This window comes from Misgurnus anguillicaudatus, chromosome 3, assembly GCF_027580225.2.
Source record: "Misgurnus anguillicaudatus chromosome 3, ASM2758022v2, whole genome shotgun sequence".
Lineage (NCBI taxonomy): Eukaryota > Metazoa > Chordata > Actinopteri > Cypriniformes > Cobitidae > Misgurnus > Misgurnus anguillicaudatus.
Genome location: NC_073339.2, coordinates 19,029,932 through 19,052,972, shown reverse-complemented (window position 1 = coordinate 19,052,972; position 23,041 = coordinate 19,029,932). Strand labels below are relative to the sequence as shown.

General features: G+C 38.0%; 1 protein-coding gene across 14 annotated transcripts in view; it reads left to right on the top strand.

Annotated features, from left to right (window-relative positions):
• The window catches only part of tenm3 (teneurin transmembrane protein 3), a 693,684-nt gene that overhangs the window by 312,373 nt on the left and 358,270 nt on the right, over positions 1 to 23,041 (top strand). Inside the window, exon 1 of one of the 14 annotated variants that reach the window (XM_055205040.2) lies at positions 17,491 to 18,400. The exons of the other annotated variants lie outside the window; for them this stretch is intronic. The gene's annotated coding sequence lies outside the window, so the exon portion shown is untranslated. Of the gene's footprint in view, positions 1 to 17,490; positions 18,401 to 23,041 lie in introns of those variants that run through there. 14 annotated transcript variants of the gene reach the window in all.

The window sequence follows — 23,041 nt, the reverse complement described above, 5'->3', positions numbered from 1 at the left end:
CTACATTTTTTGCAATACTATAGATATTATATTATGCTGTTTCCAAGATTAGGAATAAAGTTTCTTATTATATATTTTAAAAAATAGTTGTTTTTTATCTAAAGGTTACTACAACAATAGGCACTATACGTCTATATTTTTAATTTAACACTTTTTACAAAAATGATAATACAAAAATGAATAAATAACAAATAAAAAATAATTAATGGGGTTCTGAGAAGCATTTCTGATGTAACTTCGGGAAAGCTATGAATTCATACACTTTAATTAGAAAACAATGGCATATGGTGCAACAAAAGGATAATGTAAAGTCAGCTGGTCATTATTACAAAGTAAACCCCGGCAGTGTGATCAGGACTCCGGTGGGAAGTGTTATATCTTATTGTGGTGCTAATTAGCCAAGAAAGTTGAGATAAATAAATGGTTATATAAATAGTTAGATAAGTGGATATGCTATTTGAGATGAAATTATTTTATGTAATATATTTTTGTTGAATAACTTGCCTTTCCAGATCAAATGTCTTCTTCGGCTAAGATTTTGTGAAATGATTTTCTAAATACACGCATCGTATAGTCCACTGCGACTTATATATGTTATTTCGTCTTAATGACGCATTTTTGAATGATGCGGCTTATACTCCGATGCGGCTTATAGTCCGGTATCTGTAACTAATGGTAAATATTAGGACCTTTTTAAAGGGTACTGACCCAGCGGCCGCTGGAGTAAATATTTTAACAATTTTTTTTCTAACAGTGTGTGTTTGTGTGTGTAAAGAAATAGACAGCAGACTGATGCAAGAGACACGGAGACGCTCTCTTTAAAATGAAGGTGCTTCATGATGCCACAGAAGAACTATTTCTGGCTGAATGGTTCCTTAAAGGTGCAGTGTGTAATTTTTAAAAGGATCTCAGAAATGCAAAATAATATACAAAACTATATTATCAGGGGTGTATAGAGACCTTTTTATAATTAAACATTATATTTTTTTATTACCTTAGAATGAGCCGTTTTTATCTCCATACACAGAGGGTCCCCTTAAGTGGAAGTCGCCATTTTGTGCCGCCATGTTTCTACAGAAGCCCTTAACGGACAAACCTTTTTTACTAAGTTTTCTCCGTTAATGACATGTTTTTCCAGTGACGGTTACCATAGTTTCAAATAGAGGGTTGAGCAGTGAATTGAGCCGTTGGTTGCAATTCGCAACCTCACCACTTGATGCCGCTAAAATTTACACACTTCACCTTTAAAGAACCATTAAGGTTCTAAGAACATTTTTGTTTCAAATAAAGGTACTTTGTAGTAAAAAAGGTTATTTAGAATATAAAAACATAAAAAAAGAACGTTCAATAGTCTTCGACTGCGGGGTTCTTTTATATCTCTGTAAATAACCTTCTAGGCACCTTTATTTATTTTTTAAAGAGTGCATTGAAACTGGGTTGTCTGGCGCAATAGTCAATAATAAAGTTAAGCATGTCTTATCTGTAAACATTTGTCTGCCAAATGTTGTGAATGGCCAATCAGAATTGAGCGTTCCATAGAGATGTTTTCTTTTCATTTGATGGTTCCAAGATTATCGCTAATCATTTTAACAATATTTACTTTAGCAGGATTTGTAAGTGTAATTTTTTGATACATTAAAGCACATGATCAACAAACAAAAGATGTTTTGACTACGAAGCAGTGCCATCTGGGCCATCGTGCCATTGTCACTGTTGCCCTAGTGCTTTAAAGCTGTTTGGTTTATTCTCTGTTAGCACTATTTATAGCCTTTTCTGAGATTACGTTTATCTGATAATTGTTGAAGTGGTTATGTGAAATGTGGCCCAGCTCACAGGCAAAACCATTTAAAAGGCATTATTCTTTTAAAAGGCCAGCTTTTTGTGCTTCTTTGATGAACGATAAAAATTGAATTGAAATGATATGAATGAGACTTTATTAATATGCACCCATTCAGTCAAAACAGCGTCTTGACAGGTGGAAGTTAACAATGCAGATGAGCAGTCCAATGACAGTTACATAAATTACAGTGAATTCGTCCATCTCGCTCTCTTTTTTCAATCTTTTTTTAATTGTAGTGGTAGCCCTAGTCTGGAATAGTTGAATATGATGATTGATTCTGACAGGGGAATGTAAATAGGGACAAACGTTTGAGAGGTGACCTTTACTGCCAAAACTCTTAGGACCAACCCGCCACAAGGCGTCCGTTTTAGTCGACAGCCCATCTCCATTTTTCACATCAAAATGGGGAGAATAAAGAAAAAAGGTAGGGCTGTTCTGTCCCATACCAACCACGGATGTGTCAGTTCACCTGCATGGGCAAATCCCACTGTGCTTGAATCAGATAACTCCACACGCTAATCACAATAACCGTACCCTACTGCGACTAACACTGCTGACCAAGGTGTTGATGTTTCCCTCCCGCTCTCTTGCTGCACACAATCCCGTGGTCAATTATACCCTCAGGCAGTAAATACTAATCATTTCCTTGTGAAGACAAAACTGTTGTTTCTTTAGCTGTCAAATGGCTTCACAACAGATCACAAGGGCAGTTTCTCCAGAGGTGTTGAGTTATGAAAAACACGTGTAAAGGAGCTCCACCCTGAACCAAGGGAGTGAGTCACTTTATGGAGGTGACGAGATGTAAACCAAGCTGCCAAAGAAATTGCGTGTGTTTTAGATAAGATTAGCTGTGTTTTATTTTTATATGTGGGTTAAAACAACAAACCTTCATTCACATACAGTGAATCTATAAGTGTCCACAGGGAAGGAGCGAGTCTTAGTCATAAGCAGAGGCTGTTCACTAGCATGAAATTTGACGTAATGGGTTTTTTAGCCTTTTTGGCACATTTCTAAAACATAGGAATGTAATTTTCCTGGTGGTTGTAGTTTTATTGTTTCAGTATTTTGTAGTACATTGTGGGTTAACGATAATGGTGAAATCATTATAACGCAAATCAGTACATATGGATTTGATGTTTTGTTTTTTTTAAGCAATGAAACAATATAAAAAACTAATATAAGTGAGTCATGGGTCTTGCTATATATTATGATATAAATATTTGTTAAAATATTAATCTCTTTCTGATATTTTTCTATATTAAAGTCTTTTGATTTTATTTTATCACAAAAAAATTAACATACTAATTTCAGTTTAAAAGATTGCCAAAGTAGATTTTGCCATTTATTAAGTTATTTTAAAATAAGTTGACACCCACATGTAAGCCAAGAATTCTGACTAAAAGAGATCTTGTGGTCAATGTTCTCTTAAGCATATATATATGCTTAATATATATATGCTTAATTAATTATAAATAATTAATTATTAATTATAAAATAATTAATTATAAAAACTGAATATATAGCTATATCTTTTAATATATAAATATAAACCGTGAATATATAAATATAAACCGTGAATATATAAATATAAGTCTAAATATATAAATGTAAGTCTGAATATATAAATGTAAGTCTGAATATATAGTTATAAGTCTGAATATATAAATATTAATCTGAATATATAAATGTAAGTCTTATTAATTTATTGAAATTAATATCAATTCAACTGCAGTTGGTTTGTTTTGGTTTAAACCTTTATATCTTAAAAAAATACAGCTAAGTAGCACCATAAAACAAAATAATAACATGAAAACATAATAATAAACATGTTTTGACAAAAATAAATAATAAATGGATTTATTTTGTTTTGCAACGAAACTCTTTATATATATATGTATGTATATGTATGTATGTATGTATGTATATGTATGTGTATATATATAAGTATTTGAACGCCCTGCTATTTTGCAAGTTCTCCCACTTGGAAGTCGTGGAGGGGTCTGAAATTGTCATCGTTGGTGCATGTCCACTGTGAGAGACATAATCTAAAATCCAGAAATCACAATATATGATTTTTTAACTATTTATTTCTATGATACAGCTGCAAATAAGTATTTGAACACATGTCTATCAGCTAGAATTCTGACCCTCAAAGACCTGTTAGTCTGCCTTTAAAATGTCCACCTTCACTCCATTTATTATCCTAAATTAGATGCACCTGTTTGAGGTCGTTAGCTGCATAAAGACACCTGTCCACCCCATACAATCAGCAAGAATACATCTACTAACATGGCCAAGACCAAAGAGCTGTCCAAAGACACTAGAGACAAAATTGTACACCTCCAGAAGGCTGGAAAGGGCTACGGGGAAATTTCCAAGCAGCTTGGTGAAAAAATGCCTACTGTTGGAGCAATCATTAGAAAATGGAAGAAGCTAAACATGACTGTCAATCTCCCTCGGAGTCTCAATGATCCTAAGAAAGTGAGAAATCAGCTCAGAACTACACGGGAGGAGCTGGTCAATGACCTGAAAAGAGCTGGGACCACTGTTTCCAAGGTAACTGTTGGTAATACACTAAGACGTCATGGTTTAAAATCATGCATGGCATGAAAGGTTCCCCTGCTTAAACCAGCATATGTCCAGGCCCGTCTTTAGGTTTGCCAATGACCATTTGGATGATCCAGAGGAGTCATGGGAGAGTCATGTGGTCAGATGAGACCAAAATAAAACTTTTTGGTCATAATTCCACTAAACGTGTTTGCAGGAAGAAGAACAATGAGTACCATCCCAAGAATCAATCCCTACTGTGAGGCATAGGGGTTGTAGCATCATGCTTTGGGGGTGTTTTTCTGCACATGGGACAGGGCGACTGCACTGCATTAAGGAGAGGATGACCGGGGCCATGTATTGCGAGATTTTGGGGAACAGTTCGAGCATTAAAGATGGGTCGAGGCTGGGTCTTCCAACATGACAATGACCCGAAGCACACAGCCAGGATAACCAAGGAGTGGCTCTGTAAGAAGCATATCAAGGTTCAGACGTGGCCTTGCCAGTCTCCAGACCTAAACCCAATAGAGAATCTTTGGAGGGAGCTCAAACTCAGTGTTTCCCAGCGACAGGCCAGAAACCTGACTGATCTAGAGAAGATGTGTGTGGAGGAGTGGGCCAAAATCCCTCCTGCAGTGTGTACAAACCTGGTGAAAAACTACAGTTTGAACTCTGTAATTGCAAACAAAGGCTACTGTACCAAATATTAACATTGACTTTCTCAGGTGTTTAAATACTTACTTGCAGCTGTATCATACAAATAAATAGTTAAAAAATCATACATTGTGATTTCTGTTTTTTATGTCTCTCACAGTGGACATGCACCTACAATGACAATTTCAGACCCCTCCGTTATGTCTAAATGGGAGAACTTGCAAAATAGCAGGGTGTTCAAATACTTATTTTCCTCACTGTATATATTTATCTTTGTATTTACGTATTTCATTTAATTATCACATGCCGTTTTGTAGAAATGCGTTCTTAAATTTCAATAATACAATATCTATTCAGTTACAGAGTTCAAAGGGTACTAACAGGAGTGACCCCTATATATTCAGTCACATTACATTAGCGCTGTCTGAAACCAGATAAGCGAATTCTCCCTATTGGAACCACATTTAGTATGAGCAACCTAATAATAGGCCTTTAGCAGGTAATATTCATCCTCTGCTAGACAGAAATAGGCCCAATAAACATAGAATCTTATGGGTTCTTCCCAGCATAAGAAAACTATAAAAAACTAGGTCGGAAGTCAGCTCCATCACTGGGGACCGAGAACGGCCCTGCATTAACATAACGAGACATATCACGTCAGCAGGTGGCAGATTGCATCTTTCATTCCCTGGCATGTAGCATGAAAGGTCATCTGTTGCTCCGTCACCGAACGCCTCGCAAGGTTCCTGCACGAACATGGAACAGTCCCAAGATGACCAGATTCACAGTGATAAACACGGTGCATTTAGTAAGACGATACATGTAGCACCCATGTAGGCCTTCACCTATGAAACCAAACCAGGAGCGTTGTCCCACAGCAACAGTGTAAGCATCAAATTACTCCTTTCCGAGCCCACAGCAGATGACATCACCACCAACACTGTACCTGCTAGCCATTACTCTCTCCTCAAGCAAAACACTTCCAGTCATGTATTACCGCATGGCACCATATGATTCAAATCATTAAATCATTTTCCTTTGATACTCTTTGCCAATGTGTTTAAAAGGGAACACTTTATCCGCGGCTCTGTTGTTTTATTTTGCCGACCTGTTTGTTTGTGCTCCAAAATTAAAACCATGGTGCGGCGTAAGTGCGTTGTAATAACGGCATTTGCGCTTTGGCTCCAACCATGATCCCCCTCCCTTATTTTTCCTCACTAAATTCCTCTTTTAGAAAGCAAACCTCTCCACGGGGAAAATTAAACAGAAACTTTATACTTTTCTTTTTAAAGGAATCAAATGAACATTCCATCTCAAAAGTGTCAGTCAAAGTCCCACTCGGTGGTCTGGACTCGAGTTTGTGTACTATATGAAGGGTTGACGCCGACAGCTATAGCAGCACACAGCAATTATGTTTAATAGGGAAAAGATTACAGTGCTTTTTATCAATTAAGTAATAGTTTGTAAACTGTGGTAATACCGCACACAATTTCCTACCTGAATTGTGGGACATCATTCCCGTCCAACAGTTTTTTGACATAATCTGTCTTTTGCAATTTAATGAAGCATGGCAAATTAATTCTGAATGACTTCTTTGCAAATACTTACAAACGGTTAAAAAGCATGAATAGAATGGAACGCATTAAATGTTTGATTAGTGGCTGAGTTTGCATTGTGTATGGTTCATTTATCATCAACTGCTAAAGTTTTAATCATCACGTCTTTGAGAACATTTGCTGGAACAGTTGAATGCTCGTTCAGTCTGCTGGAAGACAGATTTGTGTGTGTTTTTTCTGAAATAATTAATTCTGAAATAAAATTCTGTCATTTTTTACCCACACCATAATTTTATCAGGTGAACTTAAATATAAAATATAATAAAACATAAACTTCAGTTCACAGTGGCTGTGAAGCTCCTGACAGAACACCAACAGTGTGCCATAAAATCATTGTTTAAAGGATTAGTCAATTTTCTTAAAAAAAGAAATCCAAATAATTTACTCACCACCATGTCATCCAAAATGTTGATGTCTTTATTTGTTCAGTCGAGAAGAAATTATGTTTTTTGAGGAAAACATTCCAATATTTTTTTCATTTTAAATGGACTTTAATGGACTCCAACACGTAGCAAGTTTTAGTGCAGTTTCAATGGAGTTTCAAAGAACTCTAAACCATCCCAAACGAGGCATAAGGGTCTTAGGGGGTTTTCACACCTGCCTTGTTTAGCTCGATTGAATCGTACCAGAGTTCGATTGCTCAGTTGGTGCAGTTCGTTTGGGCAGGTGAGAATGCAGCAATCGAACTCTGGTGCGCACCAAAAGCGGACCAAACAAGCGGACCGAGACCAGCTTGCAGAGGTGGTCTCGGTACGCTTTCAAACGAACTCTAGAGCGGTTCGTTTGTGGTGAGAACACGATCCGAGATCGAACCGACCTAACTGCAAAAGTACTGCGCATTTTGGACTAAACCAGCTGCCGTAGTAAACTGTGCAGTGCATTATTGGATGAGGAAGTGTTTGTTGACCGTTTCTATTAGCAATATTAGTTCAATGACAAATCGCGGACATACCTGGAGTTGCGAGGAGGTGCGGGCGGAGCCTCTGAATTTTTTTGTCTTTGCCGTTTAGGAAATACGTTCAAATACATGTGGCCAATGAGTGATGTTGATCTTATCACATGACAGAATTTTAGTTCGTTTCAATTGGTGCGGATCAGAGCAATCAGTGTGGTGTGAAATGGAACCAAATCTGCTAAAAAAGTTACAATGTATAATTTTTTGCTTTTGGTCCGGACCAAATGAACCGAATTACAGATGTGAAAATCTAGCGAAAGAATTGTCATTTTTGACAAGAGAAATAAAAAATATGCACTTTTTTATTGCGTAATGCCGTTGAAAGGTCACGTGTTACATATATGAAACACACATTTGCGGACCATTTTAAACAATAAACTGACACAAATACATTAATTAGTATCATTCAACATACAACATTGTGGGAACGGTCCTCTTTCTTCACACTTGTAAACACTGGGGTGTAGTTTCGTATACGTCAACCGTTACCTCTTCACGTGATGACGGATTGCGTGAGGTCGCGCTGGTGCGTCACAGGACCGGAGATAGACGAGAAGTTGTGGTTTAAAAGTGCATGTTTTTTATTTTTCTTGTAAAAAATGACAATCGTTTTGCTAGATAAGACCTTTATGCCTCATTTGAGATCGTTTGGAGTCATTTGAAACTTCATTGAAACTGCAATTTTAAACTGCATTAAAACTGTTAAGTGTTGGGGTCCATTAAAGTCCATTAAAATGAAAAAAAAATCCTGAAATATTTTCCTCAAAAAACATAATTTCTTCTCGACTGAACAAAGAAAGACATCAACATTTTGGATGACATGGTGGTGTGAATTATCTGTTGTTGTTTTTTTTAAGAAAATTGACTAATCCTTTAACTAAAGCAGAGGTCTTTTCCTTTTTCATGCCAAGGAGCCCTTAATGAATAGAGAGTAGCAGCAGGGACCATCAGTACATGTATCAAATTAGTTTCCTATGATGGTTGTATTACCAAAATAAAATAAAAATATTTTTTGTTTTACACAGTCACATGCTGTTAACATCCCACAAAACATTTTACTGAATAGATTTTAAACTGGGAATGTCATGCTCTTCATTTTAATTCATTTATTTTTTCATTATCAGCCTATTTTTCTTAAATAAATTCTGACATTAATTCATTATTTGAATTGAAACAATATTTGGAAGACACCCAGTACCACCTCAGACCTCCAAGGGGCCCCAGACCCCCTCTGTTGAAGACCCATGAGCTAAAGTATAAAAGTTTTTATGAGTTATTTATTTTGAGCTTGTTTATTGTTATGACACTTATTTTTTTCTGTTTGACTACGTTTTGCAATATTTTTTGTCTTTTGATCAAGTGAAATGGTCAAGCGCCACTGTATCTGATTTCCCACATATTTATAAACAGGACGAGCACTTAGCCTATAATCTCAATGGCATCACTACTATAAATGGAAAGTAGTTTATTGTGTCTGCTTAAACACAAACAGTGCCGGTCCAGTCTGTGAAGCCATTCCTTTAGGTTTCAGGCGGAGATGAAATGAGATCAGTTTATGATGGCAACAGACGCTTTCTGCTTCTACTTCCTGTGTTTAGACTGGGGTCTGACACACACACACACACACAACCTCTCACACGCACATCACTCACTATGTTGCCACTTTCTCATTTCCCCCATCCCATAATAGATCTACCCTCAGCTGGAATCTCCCCGATATGTGCTTGAAAAGTCAGAGCTCTGTGTATGTGTGTTGGAAAGTCTTGTACGATTATCTTTCATCGTGTTTGTGTTGTCACAACTTTTCAAGCCTGATCTGGTGCGTGTGTGCGAGCAGCTTTGTGTGTGTTTAACCTTCTAGTGAATTCATGATGAATCTGAAAGGAATGCCACAGATGTCTGTAAGCAGCCAAACCCCCATGTATCCTGGATGAACTACTCATACAGTAAAGTGTCGCAAAGAAAGGATTCACTGTATTCTTTATTGGACTCCATATGGATCGACTCAAAGGCGCTGTATTGATTGCACAGGTTAATGAAGAACAAAGTGTGTGGCAAGGACTTCAAATAGATTGAGACCTCAAAATACAAGAAGAAACAATCAAACACAAGGTTCAATCAAATACCGTATTGAAGCAACAAAATTAAGAATAAGCCTCCAGAGGCAAAGAAACAAAGCATAGAAAGAAGAGAATGGTATCAAGATCAAAAGCTAAGGCTGGAATCATTGACTGAAAGTTTCGGTATCTCTACAGTAATCTACGAGTTAGAAAGAAAGTGAAAATAGATGCATTCCATCCTGTGATATGCGGATATTCGTGTTGGGTAGTGCAGGAACAGGTTAAATTAATCAGCTGCTCCAGTTGCTCTGTTCAGAGCAGCTTTGGGTTCACCGTGAACTCATATCTGTAGATGGGGTCAGCCATAAAATATAGTGTGATATTGTGACATTGAGAATGAAGGAAGTGAATTCATCATGGTTCTTGCGTGATGCATGGAGCGATACGGTGAAAGCGACGGCGCCCGGATAGGGGAGGCGAACGTAGTCACGAATCACGTCGTTCTCCGCAAGCATTTTATTAAAAAGCTTGCTTTAGTCAATTGAATGGAGCAACTAAATGATTGCAATGAGCTCCTAAAAAGGGCATTTAACTGCAAATGAAAGAAAAAAAAAATTCTGTGGAGCCACAGAGCTTGTTCAAAGCATGAGAAGAAAATAAGCAGTTAAATCCTTACTGCACATCCTCCAAGTTGCAACCTATCCCCTTTTGTAATTATTACCGTATGTTTTGCAGACGACTGCAGATGTTAGCATTTTCGGTTACCAGTAGTTTCGTTACAATTCTGAGTGGAAAATAATGTTAATGCGGTTGTTGTAAACGCACACAAACCGTTTTAATCCATCTGTCTGCATGAGAATATGCATGCACCCAAAGATCTGCTATACAAACTTGTCACAAACACAAGCACTTGTATTGCACAAGCAAGAGCTGATATTCGATATAACAACTTGATTATGTGAATGACTATTTAACAGTTCTATTAAAGTAATATTAACTTACATTTTTGAGAGTGATGTTTATTTGTCTATTTATAAAAAATCATGCCACCAAGCTTGTCTGGAACGGCCAAAAAGACAAGCTGAGTGATACAAAATCAGTTCCATCGCTGTTATAGTTCGGTATTTTACACTTAAAGCCCTGTTTTCAGATTGTTTATGATGAAATAGAACGGTTTTGACTGAAATTTCGACATATGATGCTGGCCCGAGAATTTTCGGTTTCTGTTGTAGCACCCACTGCCTCTACAATGGCTGCATAGGTGCACTGGAACAATCCTTCCTAAAATGCATTAAACTTTCGTTTACAAAGACGTGAAACTCACTGAGTGGTCAGGGGTGTTCACTGATATGCTCACACAAAAATCGCTGACAAAGATGCTTTCCAACAGGTGTTTTACCATTTGTTGTAAACTTGTGGACCTATTTTTCCAAACGCCTCACACCCATACATTCTTCCATTGAGAGCTTGAATAATAGACACTTCAGCCCAGTTGGTGGCGATAATCCACCTTTGCCAATTGCAAAAATACAAACAACGTTCCCGGCGACGGAGTAATACTGTACCTCACAGCACATCTAATACAAGTCAATAGAGTTGGACAAAAACTACGATAAAACCTGTTGGAAAGCATCTTTTGCAGCGATTTTTGTGTGAGCATATCAGTGAACACCCCTGACCACTCGGTGAGTTTCACGTCTTTGTAAACGAAAGTTAAAGGCATTTTAGAAAGGATTGTTCCAGTGCACCTATGGAGCCATTGTAGAGGTGGTGGGTGATACAACAAACACCCGAAAATTCTCGGGCCAGCATCATATGTCCAAATTTCGGTCAAAACCGTTCTATTCCATCATAAACAGGGCTTTAAGTGTAAAATACCGAACTTGTCCTTTAATAGACTGTTTACTAAATTTCAGCACTCATTGAAGACTGCTTGTCCAATCAGATTAAATGATCAGAACTGTTGCATTGTAACATTTATGTATATCTTATGCCATGTAATTCATATTACCCATGTATTGTAAACACAGCTTTCTGTACGCTTCTCTGGCATATGGACACACACAACCCCCCATAAAACCACTGATGTGCATCTGCAGAACCCAATGGTCATGTGACACATCTGGAGGTTTCCAGTTGTATGCCCTAGTTGGCTGGAGATGAACAGGACCTCAGAGCCCGGTGAGAGAGAGAGAACGAAAAAGATGACATTGACTCGTCCTAACACTTCAGTGGCCGTGTGAGGGATGCGCCCGTGAAGGTGGGGGAGGGCGGTACATCAGTGCTTTACAGTATAGTGTCGTCTTAGTGTACACATGCCAAAGGAGACACTCCCACACCGGCAGGAGACATCCAGACAGCAATTAGGTGGTAAGACACATGTGTGATGCAGATATACATTAATATGCATTACACACTATTTACTCGAGGTGCTGCATGTCCGTCGTGCGGCAGGTAGGACTGGATTGCCATAGCCACTGCACGGAGAGCTGAACACCTCTGTGTGAATATCTCTGTCTAATCTTCTATTCTGGTGCAGTGAGTTGTGCTTGCCAGCCGAGTGTCTGTCAGCATGCAGGACAAGAGGGAAGTTTTGCATTTGTGGACACTTAGGGACGGACTGTGGACGGCTCTATATGTAGTGAAGCATGAAGCGATGTCAGGGTCTGTCACTGCCAGCATGCGCTGCCCACTCGGGGCCGCCCCAGAGGCATTGACCGTACAGCAGCCATCTTTTTCACACACATACTCAAGCACACATTCAAGCACAGAGGAGCTGGGAAGGGACGTGCTGTCTTATTGGAGAAGCATCCTTCTTTTTTAGTGCATGTGTGTGTTTTAGTTTGTTCTCCAACTGTGTGTTTGCCTCTTCAGTGCAGCAGGTGAATGGATGGGTATCCTGGACTGTGTATCGCCAATCTGGACCCCCTCAGGTGTGTGTGTGGTTTGGATGGGTGGAAAATAGGGCCGTGTGTGTGAGTGAGGGGGTGTATGTGTCCTGCAGTGGGGAAAGGAGAGTGAGAGAGAGAGTGATGAAGGGTGAAAGCAGGGGGAGACTAGACACTTTGATGATGTTAATTTTGGGTTTATCTCACAGATGGTATGAATGATTTCTGTTTGGTTGAAGCTCATCTAGAACACCAGGGGTTCTTTTATCTCCCTTCCACTTATTTATTTATTTACGTATTTTATCGCCAAACCCCCCCACACACTATATACACCCAAACGGTACTTGGACACTTTGTTTTGATTACATTGTTAACATTTCACACCACTGAAAATTTTGTTCCCTTTCGAGTTTAGAGAGAGGCTCCATGCGGACTGATTTTGATAAATGGAATGCCTGCTCTGAAGAGCAAAATAAACTTGCTCATTATTGAAAGTGGCTCCTAATGGAAAGAATTAACTTGATTGAGATCTGTGAAGTTGAATTTGGCCAACAATGCCGGTGATAATGTTTATTCAATGGAGCAGTTGAAGAGGATTGTCTAACGGTTATTGTCTCTAAATGGCACCCTTTTTATGAATAGATTTGAATGTTTAAACATACTACAGTATAATAGTCAAAGCATTGTTTTATAGAGCACTTACAAATATGTATCTGGCATGCAGGAGTTGGGAGGGTTGACCAGAATGTTATATTACGTAAATCTTAATGTCATACAGATTTCAGTATTTTTTGCTTTGCTCTAAAATGTTGGCTATACACTAGTCTCCATTGTTAGTGCTTGTTAAACTTGCCCACAAGCCAGTGTGATAACATCAGTCTGTCTGCTGAGGGTCTTATTGGAGACATTTGTAAACAAATAAGTATAAATGTTTAAAACTAAAAATCAAATCAAAATATTAGTACCTGGCATAAAAATGGAAACCAGCACAGCTATGCAATTGTGTAAACCCTTTATATTCGTCTGACATGTTTTCTTGTTAAAGCAGCATTTTTATCAAACTTTTGGGCTGTATTTCTAAATAGTCTGAGGCTGGGATTAAGCGCATTTGATGTTAAAGTATTTGATGAACATATAATGCGTGCCAAAACCATTTGGTTAATATCATTATCTCATTTTTGACAGAGGTGGCGTTTAGCAGCTTTTGCATCTGAGCTCCTTTTTTGTAATTATAAACAGGTGCTACAGTATGGCATCATAGTACAGTTCTTTAAGGAATACTTCACAGAAAAATGCAAATTATGTAATTTACTCATTGTCCGATTGTTCCAAACCAAATTTCTTTGTTCTGGTAAATACAAATGAAGCTGTTTTAAAGATTTTTTGTAACCAAGCAGATCTGGGGCACCATTAAAGGTGCAGTGGTGAGGTTGCGAATTGCAACCAACGGCTCAGCCCACTGCTCACCCTTCACTTTTGAAACACACAAAACATGCCATCGTCGTAGACAACTAAGTAAAAACACTTTGTCTGCTAACCTCTCGACACACTAGCTCGGGTGCGGAAAGACGTCAGTTTTTTAACGCTGCTAACAATGTCTATATAGCCTACTGTCTACAAACATGAATAATATTAACATTACTATACATCGTTTAAAAGGTCTACGGGTTTAGCATCAGTGTATGGTCTTTGTTTTGAGATACAGATGCTCTAGCATCATAAATGTAGTATTTTGTTACAGAAGTCCAGATGACAACATGCAAAATATAAACGGGACTCCTTACCTTTGTGTTGATATAGCGATCGCAAATCGAATCCAATCTGTTTCAGATGTGCGAATAACCCATAAAAACTCTCCAATAAAATACTTCCAATGACCATTTTTGTCCACAAATGAGTATATTCCATGAAATATAGATATATTGTCCATTGTTTACATCACATTTCACATGAACGTCTTGTAATAGAATATAATATACAATCTGAGGCCTATTTACGTCGTAAAACTTGTATATGAGATTACACTCGCGTGTTTCTAAAAGTAGGCGGGAGTATAATACATAATATCCAAACAGCGCTGTCAAATATCGTGACGTCATCTGAATCGCTCGTTCCTCTAATGACTTCATGGAAAATATTGATAGACAGAACGTGTAGCCAATTAGATCGAAACGAATCCAACGATCTTTGTGTGACGTTTTATTTCCTGGTGTGGAAACGGCATTTTATACGCTTACATAAGGATAAATAATAATAAGAACGAACGTGTATGCATGTAAACAAAATACTTTTATTTTGGGGCTGACTGACACTTAGAAAAGGCACTAGTCTTACACATTTTTGGGCCTATTGACCTCAAACGTGAAACATAACATTTTTAGACTTGTGGCTTTGGCATCATTGCATTTCTAGGTTTCACACACATATTTATCATTATGATTTTTAGTATTAAAAAAGATTTTTAATCAAAAATTATTTTTATTACAGTGTACTTCAGCCTCTCTAACTTTTTTAATTTTTATCTGAAAATAAAAATGAAGCCTTAAAGTGTCTTCTTTATAATGATACCACAGTTATGCTTATACTCAGTCTAAATGATTTAGTAAAAACAGCCCTTTTAGTGAAAGTAGGTCTTTTCATGGTTTGGGCCAGAGTGGGGGTGCTTTTCAAGAGGTTAAGGGCTTCTGTAGAAACATGTCAGCACAAAATGGCGACTTCCATGTAAGAGGACCCTCAGTGTATGTAGATAAAAACGTCTCATTCTATGGTAATAAACATATAACGGTTCATTATGAAAGGTCGTTATACACCCCTGATAATATTGTTTTGTATATTATTTTACATTTCTGTAAAGAGATCCTTCTAAAAATTACACACTGCACCTTTAACTTCCATTGTAGGAAAAATAATAGTATGGACGTGAATGCTGCCCCAGATCTGTTTGGTTATTAAAATGTTTATAATATCTCCATCTGTGTTTAGCAGAACAAAAAATGTATACAGGCTTGGAACAACTGGAGGGTGAGTAAATGATAACAGAATTTCCATTTTAAGTTGCCTGCATTACCTGTGGTTTACTTTCTCAATATTATCAGTTATTTATACTACGGGGCTGTTGAAGGCTTTATTCTGATTTGTTGGGAAATATTCAATGGGTATGCATCATTTTTTGATAAATGCACACCTGACCTGTAAATTGTCTCAAATTAACCGGAATAATTGACTCCAGTCCTTCGAATTATTTATAAAATTAATGCACATTAAAAGCACAACAAGGAAGTCTAAACTTCCCAAACACTGATATTGTGTTACATTAAAGCAGTGGTCACCAATCCTGGTCCTGGAGTGCCGGTGTCTCTGAAGAGTTTAGCTCCAATCCTAATCAAACACACCTGAAACAGATAAATAAGGTGCTTCAGGTGTGTTTGATTTTGGAGCTAAACTCTGCAGAACCACCGACCCTGCAGAACCAGGATTGATGAACACTGCATTAAAGAAATAAGCTAAAATTCTGAATAAGCTTACTTATGCAAACATACCACAATTAATGTACATTATTTTCTTATAATTCAATGACCTGTTAAATTTTTCATTACTTATTATTTAAGTTATTAGTTGTTTATTTGGTTGAACATTCAGCACAAACCGTGACAGCAAGTTTAAAATCCATTGCAAAACATACACCAATGTACACCAATGTGATGATTTTCTATCCCTTAAAAAAATGTCATCATGTATAACACTGAAACTTCAAATGAAATCTTCCGTCAGACTGTGACCACCGTGATTTGATTTTTGCAGAGGAGTGTTTTCCAGTCAACTGCCACTGTGCAGAGGCAGAAGGGTCCTCTTTGTTTAAAAGTATGCTAAACCCTTCAGCAAATGCACTGGATTCAGCCGACATACCGCTCTCTTGTACTTTTGTTCTACCGGGTGTCAGCAAAATTAATAATTCATACCATTTACAGAGTAACTCTGAAATGAATCCTGAATGAAACTTGAGGAGAACACCTGATTACATTCATTTAGCTCAGCACAAAGCAAGGATCTAAAACCCTTCAATGTTGATATGTGAGGCTCGCATTATTGCTTGCTTTATTAAATAAGCTACAATGCATTTTTAATTAGAAACAACAGTTCTTTTAACTGTCAGTCCGAATTGTAATTGTATACAAAAGAAATATTTTTGAGAATAAAAATAAAACAACAAAAATATTGTGAATTTGGTAGAGGGTAATTGAGTTATCTCCTGGCTGAATTAAGTGGGAGGCTAAAAATCTCATTAAGTGTTTATAACCGAAAAGCACACGACCTCGGGTTAAGCCAGGTCAGATACCAAAACTTGCTAAAATTGCATCTGCAGCTCCTTTTGACTCAGTCCTCTGCAGTTACCCAACCCCACGGGCCTTTGTGGAAATATTTGAACTGTAACAATGTAGGAGGTGGGAGCAGGTGAGATGGTATCAGAGGTTTACTTCAGTTCAGTCAATTCCAGATTGTAATTACAGCGGTCATGCACTGTTCATTTATCCACAGAATATTCTTTATATTCCATTCACTCTGTATGTTTGCTGACTTTTGCATCAGAATAATTATTTTCTTCACACATACGTCCTCTTTGATGTTCTCAGTGCACACTGAGGGGAAGTTGTGATGCTCTCAGACAGCAGATGCTCAGAAAATATTGCTTAAAGTCACATATGCACTTATATAGACAGGGCTGAAGATGGCAGGGACTTTGGGTGAATTTCGGGAGGGTACACAGTTCCATTTGATTCCCATCTTCTGTCCACATAATAGTCTCCAAATAGTATGCATAAATATGGTAGGAACCATGTTTAAAAATATAAATATTTTCCCAATTTTGGGGTCCATCCAGTGAATTGCGAACATTCAAGTATGCATACAGTAGCAAAATTATAATATCATCTTATTTGTATGTCTATTAAAAATAACCGGACATCAAATGTTCCTCAGCTGGTTAAGCATTAAACATTGTGGGTTCACTTGAACACACATACAAAAGTCAATGCATTTGATAAAAGAATCTGCGAAATGCATAACCGTACTGTAAATGTAAAACTTAACTAGCGGTGTTATATCTCCTGTTTGTTTCTGCACAATATTAAATTACAGCACACAAACTCGGTGAGAATGAACTTTGCAACCCCGAAATGAAAGCGCAAAGAAGAACCGAATCCATTAACCGCTCACAATCAGAATCAGGCAGAGACATTAGAGTGACGAGCAGCTCGTGAAAGTCATTCATCAGGGTTCGGCGTTAGTCATGGATGACCCTTCATTTATCACCGATCCAGCGCTGGATGCAGACACATAGCGCACTGATTGGACGCAACGGGGGGGACCGCATCCACCGCCAAACCAGAGCTGAGGAAACACTCCTGCGAATGAACCGATCCCGACCTGTCGGTTCGTGTGTGTTCTCACAGCGCGCGCAGGTGAACGTGCATGTCCGCGCTCTCGGCTTTGTCGTGGCTCTTTGAGGAAACAGCGGCGTACTCCGCGCGTCCGGAAGCTCCAGGCTGATATTCGGCAGATGCACGCGCACGAGCGCTCGGCACATCGCTTCTCCGTTTGTTTGGCGATTTCGGAGAACAGACCGAAACGTTATCTGTCAGCATCAGAGTGACTGAAGGCGAGGAGCGCTTCGGACTATCGCGTTTGAAACGGAGTTTCTGCCTAAAGCGAGCGAGGACGTCTCGTTTGGTCTTCTTCAGCTCTTTCCTGATAAACATCTCTCCGTGGTGTCATTGTCTAAAGTTGTTACCAGTCGTTTGGTGAAGTTTTGTCAGTGGGATGCTGAAACACATCAGCAGCAGGTAGGAGCCCTGATGGCCTCACTTGCACATTTACTACTTTTAGGCGCCAATAATAAAACATTACAGACAGGTCAGGATGGATACAAGGACGCGACAAATTCAATGTTTTGTTTTTCTTAATTGTTTAATTAATTGATATAACGAAATAATCCCCTCAAAAGAATTCTACAGGCACGGGATTGTAGCAGTAGTTTTGTGTAGTATAAGCTGTATAGTAAAATTGTGTATTTGCACACACGTTGTAAATGGGTCCACGCGCGGCAAGTGTGCTTCACTATAATATAGAGCGAAGGACAGAATTGGTTAATATTAAGTTGATCGTTTTAAGTTAATCACTATATTTCAGTGATTTTTTTTATAAACGTAAAGTAGCATATACGTATTGCCTGTCGTATCGTAATTATTTGTTATAGAAATGCAGGCTTGTAGTAAACATCTCTCTTTTTTTACCATAAAGACATTGAACAAGAACACTGTACGCTACGTCAGTAAAACAATAAAGTGTAAAAAGATGCAGCACCATTTATATAAAACACACGTTTTGCAGACTTTCAGGTCACAGACACATTTAAATATAAACGTAAAAAATACTTTCACTTTACCTGACGTCTTAGACAATTAAAAGAATACAAAATACAGCATTTTTATTTAACTCTTATTGTAAAGATGCTGTTTAACGAGATAAAACATAATAATAATAATAATGTTATTACATTGTTATTTTAGTGTCCTATGTTGCTCAGATTTAAGAGGCATGTGTTGAAGTTTGTAAGTGTGGGAGACGCAGCTCATTGCTCTCTGTCTGAACTGTGTCCAGCATTAAAACTCACATTTACACATCCCCAGGAAATCTGTGAAGCTTTGACTGTGAAGTTGCACGTGGTTTCTTTTAACTGGATCTTTTAGCTTCATATTTATTGTCAGAAGTGAATAATAACAATGATTAGAATAATTATAAAGTAAATTTAATATGTTAGGTGACGGTGATATAGGAGTATTTCTACGTTTATATAAGCACATACAATTTTTGGTTATTTAAAATACGCTTTAAAACAAATGTGTTTTCACAAAATACTGCCTGGCACAAGTTTTTGGTCTTTGTGTGTGTATGTGTGTGTGTGCGTGTGTGTTGTCTTAACTTTTCCTATATTTTACAGACAAATATATATGAATTATTTATGTTTTTTACTTATTTAAGGCAAATCATGCATTTGGTATGAAGCATTGCTTTTGGGATTTGAGTGTCTCTGAGTCAGTATGTCACACTGTGGGTTCAGAAATGAGGCAAATCTCTAAAGCACAACAAGGAAGTCTAAACTTCCCAAACACTGATATTGTGTTACTTTAAAGCAGTAAGCTAAAAATCTAAATAAGTTACTTGTGAAAACATACCGGAAGGTTGTGTGTGGAATAATAAAGAAGCGAATCCCACATACAGTACACGCACGTACGCATGCACGCACGCTGGAAAGAGTGTAGAAGGGTGCATGGAACCGAGGTATCACCATGTACTGTAATTGCGCTGAAAGCTGATACTGACGATAGTGATTGGTGAAAGATTCCTGGCCCATCCTAAATGGTCTTTTGTTTGAATGTAGTGTACAGTATCTTACTCACTAAAGTCAGTAAATGAACATAACATGAACATGGATGCCCAGTGAATCATACGTTATGGCTGGCCTTCTATATTTAAACAATCTTTAATATACACTTAATATATTTCAGGACATGTTTCTTGTTTTCCGCTTGTTTCGACCAGTTTAGGACTTCAGCTGGAGTTTTTTGTGTGACTTATTTATTTTTAGTGCATCTTTGACCTTCAGTTATTCATCTCCGTTCTCCCGTTAAGGTCAAACAATTTAGAAAAGTCAGTTTGATGTTTTATATGTGTGAAAAACAGCTAAACCTTTATTTGTATGTGCATCATGTTCATGATACAGCTATGAGTATTGTGCAAATTACAGTAGATATTACTTAGAGAACACATTTACCATAAATTGTATTATGGTCGCATTGTAGAAGAATTAACGCGTGTTCATATTCATTTATTATATTCTTTATTGTTGACACAGATGTAATTACACATTTGAAAAAACATATAAACATAGACTAATAATAATATTAATAATAATAATGGGACATGATTTGAATGGAGCATGGAAAGGTTAGGATTTGTGTTCCTGTAAAGTCTGATTATTTGAAGGTGTATGTAATCAATTTGTGATGTTACATTGAACTTGGCCTTCATTTAGTTGAGATGCGCGGAGAGGGAACGAACGGACAACAAAAAAGAAACTTAAACTGATTGTATTATTTCACATTAAAGTTAGAGTGATTGATAGGAGCACTTTCAAAATCTGAAGTGTCATTTATATCATGACAGAAGCTGTTTTTTTAAAGACCTCATGACAGGCCACAATGTGTTGGACAGACAGCGTACGTGCATGTTTGATCTCACATCAAATACAAAAGCAAGCGACTGCCATTTGTAACTGTAATGATGTTAATATTGTCACATATAGTGGCCCTCTTTCCCTCATAAAGGCCAGTACAGATGTTATTGGCTGGAGGTTGTCATGGTAATGGGATTTGCAGAAGGTGGATTGATTGACAGAACCTATGACCAGATGTTTTTTCTGCTTTCACACCTGTTTAAAACTCAGAAAACATATCATTTCATTATTTTAAGCCCAATTAGTCTGTGTCTTTGTTTTAATCTTTCCCTGTCAACGGGAGGCATGGCAGCTAATTATAGAAAAAAATCCTTGTAATTTTACTTTTCGGCTCAGAAGCAATAACACTTTAACATGATTAATAAATGCTGGTAGTGAAATGAATGGAAACTTTTGTGTGTGTGTGTGTGCGCGCGTAGCTGTGTGTATGAATATGTTTTTATCTGTGTTTGGGTGAATGTGTATGGTGGAAAGATGGGCATATTATTCGGCTCTTCGTACTTCCTGATGGTATGGACTGATTCACCAGCTTGTTAAATGTAGTGTGTGAACAATTGGGAGCCAGCATTGCATAGCTCACACACACACACAGGGTTGGAATAGCGTGTAACATTTGAAGCAGGCTCATTGCTACCCAGCCATGCTTAAAGAGGGAGACACTGTCGTTTTTGCCGGCAACCCAACACCAGCGCAAAGCTCAGTGACTTGAGTGCACATGCCAAACGTTAGCCTTGGAACCGCAGGCCTCGTGTCTCGCATTACCCCGTGCTTCTGTGCATGTGGCTCGTAGGTGCTTTGTAATGCATGGACAAGAGCGGCAAATAATATTTGAGACTTGCGACTCGTAAATGGATAAGATGTTATGCCAGACCTATGCAAGGCATAATTAAAACATGACGCAGAAGAGAAGATGATGTTGTTGTTGAACTGAAACGAACAACTCGAACGTATCGATATGCTACTGTTGTTGTGCCGTTTAATTGACACTGAGAGATGCACTTCCACTCGTCTGTTAACGGTCGGAGTGTGCTAATATTTCAGAGAAGAAAGGAATTGTCTGTGTTTAAGACCCATCCCCTTGACCTGGGCTCTTTAATGCAAAGCCGTTTCTTTCAAGTCTGTCACACTGATTTATGCTCAACTCTTGAATGCATTGAAAACGTGGAGAATACTTCAAATAGGATTATGCACACACACACACACACACACACACACACACACACACACACACACACACACACACACACACACACACACACATACACACGTAGACACACTCTTGCACTCTTGTAGGAATCCAGTCTTTAGAGACGACCAATGTTATAAATAGTGTTTATATGGTAAAATAGATGGCTAACTCTTTAATAATGCTGTTAGAGAGAGACCGCTCTTACGAAAACCGGCATAGAAATGTTAACTCGCGTGTCAAACCTCTGTACGGTCGACATTTGCCGATTTCTTCTTTGAGAGCCATTACACTGACAACCCAGCATACTGTTAAACAGATAGCGGCGCTTACTTGGGTATGCCGTAAATTTGGGAATAGCTTTTTGTATTATGGGTACAGTCATTGTGTTTCTTTCAGAACAGTCAGAGAATCCATGTATCAACTATCCGTAGGGTTTTGTGTCTGTACGTCCTTAGAAACTTGCATTTGACTAATCGGTTTATTTTTTGTACAGATGAAATTCGCACCGACCTCCCTGAAATTCTGTTTCTCCCCTCTTTCATAGTGAAGAGTGGCGAATGACCTCTCCCTGTGAGCCGCTATAAAAAATTCATGCGCTCCTTCTTCAAGCCATTATGTCAACATCTAAAAATACTTTATTTCACACTGGCGCCTCTGCGATGGTCAATGATAAACAAACCGCTAAATTCACCATCTCAGGCTGGCAACACTTTTCGTGTTGGCAAATAATTTTCCAGTTGCGTCAAAAAGTTGGAGGGATCTGTTGTGTTACTTGCGAGCGTATGTCTTTTTCGTGAAATATGCAGTGCGACCAGTGCGGAAAAGACAAAGATTGTGTGAATTCTGTCGAGTGTGAAACAGGGAAATAACCGGCAGCTTTTAAGTTGGCTCCGCCTCCAACCTTAAATCTGTTGTTTTTATTTTTTTTAACTAACACTGTAGTTGCCGACTCTCGACAAATTTATCACATTTATATCTGTATAAGAGGAGTTGTGTTGT